At 43.4% G+C, this 12,307-nt stretch overlaps 1 protein-coding gene across 1 annotated transcript in view; it reads right to left on the bottom strand.

Annotated features, from left to right (window-relative positions):
- The window catches only part of XKR6 (XK related 6), a 177,706-nt gene that overhangs the window by 129,472 nt on the left and 35,927 nt on the right, over positions 1–12,307 (bottom strand). The gene's annotated exons all lie outside the window — the stretch shown is intronic.

The following is a 12,307-nucleotide window of genomic DNA, read 5'->3' as shown; positions in this document are numbered from 1 at the left end:
AGGGCTACCTGGTCTGGGATGAAACACCCTTCCACAATGTAGGAGTACCGTAAAGGATAGTGCTAACTAATAAACCCAGAAGCACTCCAGAAGAAATAGTCTATTTTCAAGTGTAAATCAAGTGTTACACTGCCATCTAAAAAATACCCTGCTGCATAAAAGGCATGAAAAAGTAAGTACAAAGAGGCTAGATCACATCAAATAACAATTAGCCATAAGCGGATACATTATATCATACACGCATCTGTGCTGTGTTAAATATTAATTTAAATTGACATATTTAAAAAGACACATAGTATGGTTAAGCACGTTTTGTTAGAAGAGAGCAACTCTCATTAGTAAGAAAGGAACAGCTACAAAGGAGAGCAGAAAAAGGCATTTCACACAAGGAGTAGTCCAAGGATGAGAAAAATACGTGGCACAGTAACCTAATACATGCAATTTTCTGGTATGGACAATAAAATTCTTATGTGCATTCAGTGTGGCTCTTGTAAATTCCTTTTTACAGGACTTTCTTAACCTTGAATTGCAAGCTACTTCTTATGATATACTGCTGTCTTCCAGAACTGTAAGATTATTCCATTTGAAAAGATTACTCTAACGAGACTCGAGTTAACACTATGCTAAAACATACACTCTGAAATAAGCGCTGATTTAGCTGTAACTCAAACCAGACAGCGTTAGCTGCACGTCTGTCACTTCAAAATGTGAAGAAAGTTCTTTCAAAAGCTTCACACACGCACCCTAAATATAGCTTGTGCCAAAACACAGCAAATACTCTCTGTAATAAACCAATCTGTAAAGATTTTCTTCTTTTTTCACTTCCTTCTTAAGTTCCAGCTTCAAGGAGTACTTGGCTATCCTCTCAGACATGCACTCAACTATGAAGTGAGATACCAACCTATGCACGTGCCTGTGTTGTTTCCTCCACTGTAGTGGATTTACAGACAAAATTTTGCTTCATTTGCCGATTATCTATCTATCTAGAACTACATCATTCTTAGTCATGAACGGGTTTGCTTGTTAACATGCTGCTTGATCTCCCCTCTGCTCCCAATGCACTGGCTTTTGAAGGAGTGACAGGGTATGTGGAACTATACGCAAATGCAAATCCTGCAGAAAAGTGAAGAGAAGCTGCATAAAGTAGCAGTAGCTGTGTTTGAAGACAAAGAAGCAGAGGAATGACAGCACAACACAAGCCTTTCGCTCATTACCATTTTGTTGGGGATTTTTCAGTGCAACGATCTCCTACAGCACCTTCTATGATGAAATCAGATGACGTCAAAACAACCCCAGTTCAGCCTTAACGCTCTCGTGTCTTTCTCTGAAGCTAAAAATAAAGATACACATGGATGATTATGAAATGGCAGACACAAAAAATTGAAAAGAATGCTTTGTTCCAGGATTCTGGGTTACCATGAACAGTGGAAAGAAACAGAAAGGTACAAGAAGGCTTTATCTTAAATGATGGATTTAACACATATACATAAAATCTATATGCACTGGAACTCATCAAAAACACATAATGGAAATAACAGGTGAAGAAAATATGCCTCTAACAGACAAATGAAATTAAATCTGCTTGCAGGAACAGAAAACATGTTTTCCATGTTGTATTCCTGATGTAGGATAAAGGCATTTTAGCAGTTACACAGCTGCAATTAAGATCATCTCAGTCCCAAACAGCAGCATCGGGGGGGGGGGGGGGAATTATTTGCAGCTTATTTGTCATACTGAATTACCTGTCATATGTGTATGCAGAAGTACCAGCTTAAACACTCAAACAACTCGCCTCCAAGAAAAGTCATCTTTATTTTCATTGTCCTCAATTTCATGCCCAGGCCAGCAACATGTAACGTATGCATGTCAGCACGCAGACGGCAGTTTGAGGAATCCACACTGACACGACAAGAACTAATCCTATTATTTCCTTAACAGCATCTGAATAGGCATTTTCCAAGTACTGCTTCTTATTGTAAGTTTAACCCATGTGTTAATTCTCTTACTGAGATCTCAAGCTGCTTTCTCTAGAATCGGGGATTTAGGGGAATAAAATCCCTTCTATTGAATTTCATACTTAAGAGACAAACCCTTCAAAATTAAACAGGGGCTTGCAGACTGTTTGCCTGCAAAACATCGCTTCGCTTTACAAGGCACTGGAAAATATCTCTAAAGTCTTATTTTAGCACACAGAAAATAAGTTTTTAGCACATCTCAAGTTTAAATCTGACAGCAGTTTGGGCAGCTGCCTTTAAATAAGAATCAGGACTGCAGAAATACATCGCGGAGGAGTTTTTCCAAATGACTTGAATGACAATTCAAATCCATTACAGTAAATTGTTTCCTACGACTGCAATTCTCCCCCAGTAAATCACAATATTCAAAGGTGATCAAGTCAGAAAAGACCTGGGCAAAACAGCGTCCCAGCAGTCACTTCCCTTGGCTGAAGAAATTCTGGAGCATGTTGTGCCCAGGGGAGTTTTCCTTTCGGTAATCAAATATTCAGATATGAAGCACAATGAAAACAAACATCTTACTCTACACACAAACACACACAAACACTTTCCATGCTTTCCAGCAAAGCTGCAATAGCAGATTGGCTGTGGGGATGCAGGAAGGTATAGGTATCTTATTAAATATTGATTAAAAATAAATCCAAATAATTAGGCTTAATTTTTAATACCCATGTACATTTCTTCCTAATTCATCATGAACGGAATTTTATAAGGCTCCACGAGAGGCTCTGAGTTTAATTTTAATTATGCATTTATTACATAATTCACAAAATTCAGTAATGTGCAGTGAGTCTTCCAGCCATTCAAGTGAGTAACGAGATTTATCAGCCCAGTTTGTCACACAACAAACAGGATTCAGAGCAGTCATAAAGGCGGGTGATGAAAGATACATGGAGGGAGGGAAGAACCAGCAGCAGCTTTATTTCCATGTAATAATGCTAATAATATGCAAATAATTCCCCATCTTAATGAATACTTCAGATGAATGCCACGTTCAAAAATGAGATTGCATGCTGAAAGCTCGCAGTGAAGGAGGAAACACGGCAGCTCAGCTGCTGTGAGGTTTCAAAGCTCTTTTGAAGCCACGAGGTTACAACTGCCGGTACCACTGAGCACCCATCCACCCCTACCTGCCTGAAATGATGCTGTTATGCAGCAGAAGATGGCCAAGGTCTTCAGGCTCCTTAAGTCCTGGTTTTAGAAAGTGGCAATCATGTCAAAGCCACCTCGGAAACATGCTTCATTTTCAAAATATGCAGGGATCCACACGCATGTGTGGGATCTGAACCTGGCCTCTGAAGCGCAGCTCTCAGGGTGAATACAAGACGATCTTAAATGCCCAGACCTCCCATGGAGTGGGACTTACTCCCCCTAAATACTTCTGGTGACATTTCAAATTTGTATTTGGAAGTTTCTCTCACATTTCTGCAATTATTAAGTCTTGCAGTCCTTCAACAAAGCTTTTGCCAACGTCCCCCCCTTTCAGAAGGTATCACCTCCTCCAGGACAACAGGCACATGCTCAGAAGCAAGTGATACTAGCTATTATAACAACCTTGAGCCACTACGCTTTTGCACGCTGTTCTCTTCCCCCATTCTATTATCCTCAATCATCTTCTTGGAACTCAAATATCTAAGACTTGCAACTTGCTCACCAAGCAAAGCCACCCCCTGTCTGCAGCATCCCTTCCCACATTCTCACTTGAAACCCACTTTTTTCATTCCTACTTAGACATCTGTTTCATTTGGCTTCCCACATCCACAAGTATCCTCTCCAATTTCCAGCCTCTCTCCCTTTACAACAGCCCCTTAGGAGATGCATGGACCTTCAGGGTGCCTTCTTCCTCTGCTATCCAACGCTCAATTCAAGGCTCAGGCCCAACATCCCTTATCAGAGACACTCAGGGATGACATGACCTCATGTCCTCTGTCCAGCTGAGACTCTTCCCACTCATCTTTAAGTGTTCTTCAAGGGAACATCTTCCCCTTTGCCTTCAGCCTTCACACCTATCCATGAAGTGGTCCAAATTTACCTGCCTTCTTAATACGTCAAACACAAATAATTGTCACTGCAAAGTCCTTTCTGAGTTTATCAGAAACACCTTCAGGAGCATGTTTTTTCTCATACTTCCACAATTTCAAAGGCACTTCAGAAATAGCAAATCATTATTGCTCTGCTCCAGCTGGATGGTGGCCTTTTCACCTGCCACCGAGATGAGCGGTCAGCTTGAATCCTTGAGCAAGAGGCTTTTGCTCCCACCTCTTCCAGAAATGCAGCTTTCTTATAATCCGAACTGACAGCATTACACAAATGCCTTAATCACAGGATTTACAAATATTTAAACATACATGGGGGAAGTGGTACTTTTTACTTCTTGATTTTCAGCATTTCAGACTCATATTCTCCAGCTGTTTTTTTGCAACTAGAGTCAGGAGTGCACATACACACTTCTTGCGTACAAACTGAGGTTTCTTCCTCAGGTGATCACCACATATTGGCAGCTGAAGCTCTGGAAGAAGGAACAAGTGTTCTCCCAAATAACAACATGCACAGTTAGTAGAACTATCTCCCTGTACGGCTGCTGAATCAGCAATCCCACACTCACCTGCACTGTTTTCTTGTTCAATGAAGGGCATGATGAGCACAGGTGATTTCTCAGGCTGCTACATGGGTATTCCCTTTAGAAAATACCAATAGACGTATTTCTTTTGCTTGTCTGCTTTATATATTATTTTTATATATTCATATGTGTATGTATTTACACATTTTATACATATCTATGTTTTTACCTACATTTATCCCATTTTGTATTTATTCATGTAAAGTTTGATCCAACACTGCAACTCCAGTTTGAAGTGGACAATCTGTTTTTCCTGTAATACTTGCATTTGCCACACTACAGCTTGGAGGCAGCTGCACAGTTAAGAGGTTTTTACTGTTTAGTTGTCACACAAGTTCTTTTAATATCTTCAGTTGTTTTCTTATGGACAGGTAACTTACCTCGCCATATAGCATGCATGCCACATATGACAGAGCATAAGCAATCTTAAATATAATTGGTGTTCCTAGAGGTTCTATAGTGATAAAGGGAAGGGATATTGAGTTCCAATGGATGTCACAGGCTTAAAATCAGTTGAAGTCTACAAAAGTTCAGCCTGATGCTGAGTGGGGGTGGTGGACACCCTTCTGCTCTCATCCTTGGGGAAAGACTATAGTGTGAACCTCCCCCTTTTAGGGCTACAAAGGATCTGCCCAGACAAGAGCCCTATAAATGACAGAAAACCCTTGCACAGTTCTGCCATACCCTCCTGGGGTCCAGAGCAGCCAACCGTGAGACACAAGCCCCCAGGATGCCAGGCTTCATTAAGTCTGGCACTCACAGCACTGTTCATGAGACATCCAAATGGGAAGGCAGCAAAACAGGCCTTTACCAACCTCCTCCTGCTGGAATCCTCCGCTCCAACACTGTTGTATGACTTCACTATGAAACCACTGGCCCTTCAAATATTCTGCTTATTTTGACCTCAGATCCAGAAGCCCCCAGCCCCAGAACTTCCCCCCCCCCCACCCCAGAGGGGGGATGAGCAGACAGGATCTTTTCAACATCTGATCCAGCATCAGAAAGCTCCCCATTCACTCAACACACAGTAGCTCACTCTCTGAACTAAAAAAAGAAACTCATTCCTCCTCTTTCACTTAAAGGATGCCTTTACACACCAGATGTAGCGTCCTCTTCCAAGATACTTACTGCAAAACACCGAAGGTTGCTGCAAGAAAGAAGAAAACCTGAGCTAGGAAAGACCCACAGACTGTACTGCATCCAAAATAAAGATTGTAAATTTGACTTTCCTCATAACCCAGACAACAACCTGTCTATGGGTCAGCAGAATTACTCAGGAAGATACCAACTGAGTCTTGAGTAAGTCAAATTACACTTCATCCTTCCTCTTCCATGCATGTCCTGGGCAGCTCAAGCGTGAGGAAGATGTGGCAGCTTCCTGAACCAATCAGCTCCAGGACAAAAGCACAGTATCGCCAAGCAGGGCACTGGGAAATTCTTCAGACTCCACGTCATAACACAGATTTCCAATATCCCATGAAGCCCCGGACTCTTTCCCAAATCACCCTGGTTCAGAAGATCCAAGTACACAAAGGAAAACAAGCAGTAACAAGTCTTGTAGGAGGTCTTGAAGGAACCATTTCAACCCTTTCTTTGATTATATCACATACATGTGTGTGTGTGTATATATACTTATATGGTCATTGATTATGTTCATGTATATGTGCTCTATGTCTGGAAGTGCTGAAGGCCAGGTTGGACAGGGCTTGGAGCAACCTGGTCTAGGGGAAGGTATCCCTGCCTATGGCAGGGAGTTGGAAATGGATGATCTTTAAGGTCCCTTCCAACCCAAATCATTCTATGATTCTGTAGAACCCAAATAAAACAGAGGAAGGAAGATGGACAAATAAAGCAACCAAAGCAGCATGACTGAGATATCAGGCAGAGGAACATCACTTATTAAGGCAGTTCTGTGGGCAGCACCAGAGCTGGAAACCTTTATTCTGGCCTCTACAATCAGCACTTGGAGCACTCTGTTGACACAACAGAACATGGCTCAATTACAAGCATCGTTGAGGTTGAGTAATTTCAAACATCTTTTAATGTTTGTAGATAGTCCAGTGGGAAGTTGGCTGGAAAGAGCAGCCACATGAAAATAGATACAAACCCCTTCAAATCATTACAGTGCCAGACAGGAGGGAAGAACGGAGACTGAAGAGGGAAAGGGGGAAAGGTTAAGATTCAGACTTCCAGCTAAACCGCTTAAAGCATTTATTTATGTCCAGTGCCTCCATTACAAGTTTATATTATGCCTTGGGGAGCAGTAACAGATCAATTCCATCAACCCAGATTGTTACTTCAAAAGTAAGATTTTAAATGTAATCCATACTCTTCTTTCTTCTTGTTGTATGAATACTCATATTAGAGAGAAGTCATTCTGCTTTCTTCTGGGTAGGAAAAATGCTGCATGAGAAATCAGATGTTAATATAGCTGGACTTAACCACAGTATTACACACTAAGGCAGTGCTAATGAAAACCTGGGAAAGACTGTTCATAAACCCGGGTTAGAAACAAAGCATGTCAGGCAAAACAGAGCCATCTACAGAGCTTTCCCTAAACTCACGAGGTCAAGGGAGAGCCCTCTGAAAGTCTTTAACTAAATTTACAAAGGACAAAATCAGCTGCTCAGTGTCAGTATTACAGCACCTTCTGGAGGGTGATCTGGCAGCTGAGTGCTGCTCAAGTGTGTGAGAAAGACATTTGAGGAAAGGCATGGGGAATCCAACACATCAGCATCTTCTAAATCAAATCCGTTATCTCAAACCAGGTTCTTTGGATACAGAAAATTAACAAGAGAGGAGCAAAAGGACCTTTCAGATATTGCTGGATGCTGAACCCCTGAATTCTTAACAAAATTTTTCTCCATTTCACAGGTATTACCTTGCTGGCAAGGTCAAGCCAGCATCCCAGCAAGGAACTGCAGGGTAACAAACAGTAGTAACAAAATAGCACTTCACAGTCTCGTGGGGTTTTTTTGGTCACTCATACTATGAGGATTCAGAATAAGAAAATCTGTTCTGAGAACTTCCAGGGAAACTCACCTATTAAAACAGGGCAAATGTGTCTGTGAATGCCACCAACTCACCACTCCTGCTCTGGTTTGTGTTGCTGAAGGGAACAGTAAAGGATGTCAGGGCAAACAGCAACACACACCGCCTGCAACAGGGCAGCATGCTGATGTCAGAGAATCTGCAGCATACATGGCTAAAAGCTACTCAAATCTTGCTGACAGCTCTGATTTCTCACTGTCCTAGTAACTCGGAGCACAAAGTGGATTACCCACTGCTCCAGTGGCTGGCTGCTCAGGACAGGGGAAATTGAAATGTGGCAGCAGGGGAAAACAAGAAGGGCCAGAAATGGCCCAGAAACCCTGAGCCACGCACAAAGCCCAGAGATGATTGCAGATTGTTCGGTCTTCCTCTGGATGAGCTGCAAGCCTCTACGTCTGCTTTCAGAAACTTTCTATTAGTGCTTAGCAGTGGTAATGCTCTTAGAAGTTAAAACAAACATAAATGTTCATGAACCCATGCCCACACCATTTCTGTCATGTATGGAGGTGGATGGTTTTATGGTGGGAGAATAAAACTCAGCAGGACTGCCAGATTTGTTCTGAAGCCAGTGGTGGGGGTGACTGTGCAGCTTCAACCTCCACCTTTGGACAGCTTGTCTGTGGATCTGTCTGCTTCAGACACCTGCTGCTGCATTTACCACTTCTGAGCACCTCTGACAGCATCACTTTTAGAGTTTCAAAGGAAAGCAAAGTTAAATCCTTCCTGCCCATCTGCAGCAACATAATCACCATGTTTCTTCAGGAGATCATTTGTAGAATCATCACAGAATGGCTTGTGTTGAAAAGGACCTTAAAGCTCATCCAGTTTCAACCCCCTGCCACAGGCAGGAACACCTTCCACTAGACCAGGTTCCTCCAAGCCCCGTCCAACTTGGCCTTGAACACTGCCAGGGATGGGACACCCACAGCTTCCCTGAGCAACCTGTGCCAGGGCCTCACCACCCTCACAAGGAAGAACTTCCTCGTTATGTCATCTAAAGCTCCCCTGTCAGTTTAAAGCCATTCCCCTTTGTCCTGTCACTTCATCCTGCTGTACAAATCCACACAGCTACCCCAAATGGGATCAGAATGGCTTACTTTTTTCCTTAAGTTGAAACCACTCTCTCAGCATTACAGGGCAGTAAGTTTTATGAGTATTCAGTGGGTGAAGGATGAAAAAAGGTGGGTGTGACAGCAATGGCCCTCTCCCACATCATCCAGAAGACAGAACCTCAGAGGCCACTGCATCTAATGAGTGCCAGAGGCTGCTTAGAATATTCCTCCTAAGCCTGTGCTGATACCAAAGTATCTGACCCTGAAACCATTTCCTAAAGGAAGATTTCCCTCTATGCAGCCAGACAGAGCACAAGCTACTCCACCAAGCCCTTATTAATTTGCCATTTGCTCATATCCAGCAGAGGTAAGGAGTAAATCAGCAGCTCTGTAGCTCTGTCACAGATGCCACAGGATTTTCTAGACAGACAGACTGTAAGTGCTGCCCTGCTGGGACACTGCACTCCATGTCAATAGCACATTAAGAGGATCGCGATCCCAGCATTAGCTGTGTGAGTGCTACCGATAAATAGATATTTTTCAAGCCTGATTTCCCCAGCTCCCATCATTTCCCATTTTGATTCAGATTCTTACCGTGACCAAACGCATCACTGCCCAGCTAACTTTGTCCATCCAGCCCAGACACCGCGTTTGTTCACATAAGACTGCTACATACGGATTTTTCCTTCCAAAAATTAGGAATGTCAGTGTTTTTATATCCCTGCTCCGGAGCAAAAATGGTGCCATTGGTGCCTGAGATGAAGAGATGCTGCCATGCAGCACAGCCGCCCCATGCAGCAGCTGCTCTGACAGCCAGAACAACATCCTCCAAGCACCCAAAACTTTATCCTGTGTTACTGCTTAAGCCTATCCTATTAAAAAACAGCAGTTTGTTTTTAAATAGAGACAGAATTCACCTCTGTTGCCCCACTGAGAACCAAAGATGCCAGCAAAACACTTCACCATGTGCTCAAGTAGCCCCAGTTGGCATCATGCTTAAAAGCAAGATGCACTGGACAGTTTTGTTGAGCCCACGCAGGACCAAAATGCAGTCCCATCCTTCACCCCAGGCATGGTGCTGGTGGATTATTTAACTCCCCTTTCCCAAAAGCAGGAGCACATCGCACACGAACTCCATTTCATCAGGCCATGGTGAAGTCTGAAAAGCAGCTTCTAAATGTGCTGTAAGGGTCGACATCGCTGGGAGAGCAGAGGAGGATCCCTGACATGTTCAGGCAGTGCCAGGTTCTTCAGCAGCTCTCTACTGCCTGAATGTAAAGTAGTCTCAACTGAATTTCACTAATTCCTTCAAAGGCTCTCTTACACACGGCTCCACAGATTATACAGTAAAAAAGCTTTAAGAAAGCACTCTCTAATCCCAACAAGGCTATCTAAAAGTTAGACTTAACCAGCTGACCTCTGATTATCTTCAGCATTTCACCCGTCTATCTCCAATGCACAAATTTCAGTCTCAAAGTAACACTTCTTTCAGGCGGTGTAGTTGGAAGGTAACAATTACAATGCTATTCAATGCCTTGAATGAACTGGTGACATGAAAGCATCCAAACTGTCCCCAAAAAACTCAGGGAGGGCCATGAATGCTAGACCTCTCCTGAAAGCCACCGAGTCCCAGGCACATGGCACCTGAGCAGTGGTTTTGCTCTCAAGTGCCACAGCTGATAAATCAGCACTGCCCCATCAGGAGCTGGCCCATGGTGCGCCTGCACTTGCACAAGATTAGTCTAAATGAAATGAGATGAGCTCAAATCTTTAAATGCTAATTAGATCCCACATGATGACTTTAAGAAAAAACCTCTCCAGTAACTCTGCCTTTTGTGATGACAATGTTTACAAAATTTGGGAGTTGTGAATAAAACTGGAATCTCTTAGTGGCAGCTTTCATTAAATAAAGCAGCCTGCAAAGGAAGTGACTAATTTTACACTAAAAATTAGTAAACCGTTTGCCTGATGGCTCCTCCAGAGGCAAAGGTGCTGGCATCCTCCTCCAGCTCGCTCATGTCTTCCTCCATCCTTGACAACCTTGTAACTAGACTGTAGCACGTGGGCTGCAGAAGAAGTGGTACCTGTCATTCATCAGCAAACTTCATAGAATCATAGAATATCAGGTTGGAAGGGATCTGGAGGATGATCTGATCCAACCTTCCTAGGCAAAGCATGACCTAGACTGTATGTCCCAGCACGCTGTCCAGCCAAAAAACCTTAAGGGGGATCTCAAACCACAAACTTGTCCTTTTTTGCCTTTCTGTCTCAGGCCATCTTTAAGGCTCACCCACTTCTACCTGCCAGCCAGAAGCTCATTCTGCCACCAAACATGTAAGAGGAGCTGGCAGTGTCAACATGTTAATGCTTTTTATAATGATAAGCTTATTTTTCACTGTTACATTTGTTGGGGGCTGGGTGCCAATGCCTAATGCGAATCTGTGTGTGCCACACACTGCAGGCTCTCCAGACACTGCCACCCTACTGATGGCTGTAGACTCAGAGAGCAATTTCAGCTGCTCCCAGCCTCTAAAACCCGTGTTTCACTGTTTCCAGCCTGGTATGCATGCCATTTAAGGACCATGTTCATTAACTGTAAGCAGTTTTTGCATTTGAAGGCTTTCCACTGAGTACAAGTTAGGTCTCTTTAGGACAAAATCTGTTTCACAATGCATTTGAAAGCACCCAGAGAAACCCTGATCCCTGCAGGGGCTGGATACTGTTTCAATTACAAAAGGGAAAAAATGCACAAATACATCCTAAAGAAAGGGGAAGAGCCTTCGAATGGATACAGCTTTGTCAGAAACAGAAAAAAAAAAAATCACAGGAAGAAGAAGACACGGAACACCAATCTGGGAAACAAAAGACCTGCAAGAGGCTGATTATGGCCTTGATTAGCAATCACTGCTTAGGGCTGGAGAATCCACGAGCAAAGCCGTCTCTGAAGCAAGGTAGGTGCTGCAACAGTTTGCTGCTTTCCAAGAGAGGTGAGCTACAGGGACTCTTCACACATCCGTTATCCGTGAGGAGAGCGCGCAGGAGCATCCTCTTGCCCGTGGAAATGAATCTTGGCTCAGGAGCGAGACAGCACTGTTAGAGTGGAGGAAGTGCCTACATCCAATTACACTGCCTTAATGAGTCTAAGAATAGATGAATATTTTATCATTTTTCACCCTGAATATTTGAAGGGTTTTTCATTTCAGCAGAAAGGGAGGATGCAAATTGATAGCATTAGCATGGTGGGGCATCCAGCTGGTTCAAAAAGAGCTGTGGACCTCAGCTTGCACCTCTGAATCCCAATAACAGAGCTGGACCATGGACACATGTTGAGACGTCACCCCTCAGCCGGAGTCCACTCTCTGCCACCTGCAGTATAAGGTTAGCTGCAATTCTGAAATGCCCTCTTCTGGGGAGGACAGCACAGAGGGGGATTGGGTGCAGGTATAGCCATCTCCTGCTATCTCTCCATTCCCTGCTCATACTCATCATCTGTCCTCCTGGGAAGAAACCTTGTGGTATAACAGAGCACCCACCCCTTTCTGCAGAAGGATGTAGTAGTAGTGGCTCAA

Source organism: Pezoporus flaviventris, unplaced genomic scaffold (assembly GCF_033815535.1).
Source record: "Pezoporus flaviventris isolate CSIRO_AGI_PZ_B2104156 unplaced genomic scaffold, CSIRO_AGI_Pfla_v1 ptg000031l, whole genome shotgun sequence".
Lineage (NCBI taxonomy): Eukaryota > Metazoa > Chordata > Aves > Psittaciformes > Psittacidae > Pezoporus > Pezoporus flaviventris.
The sequence above is the reverse complement of the archived record's forward strand: the minus strand, read 5'-3'. Positions and strand labels throughout refer to the sequence as shown.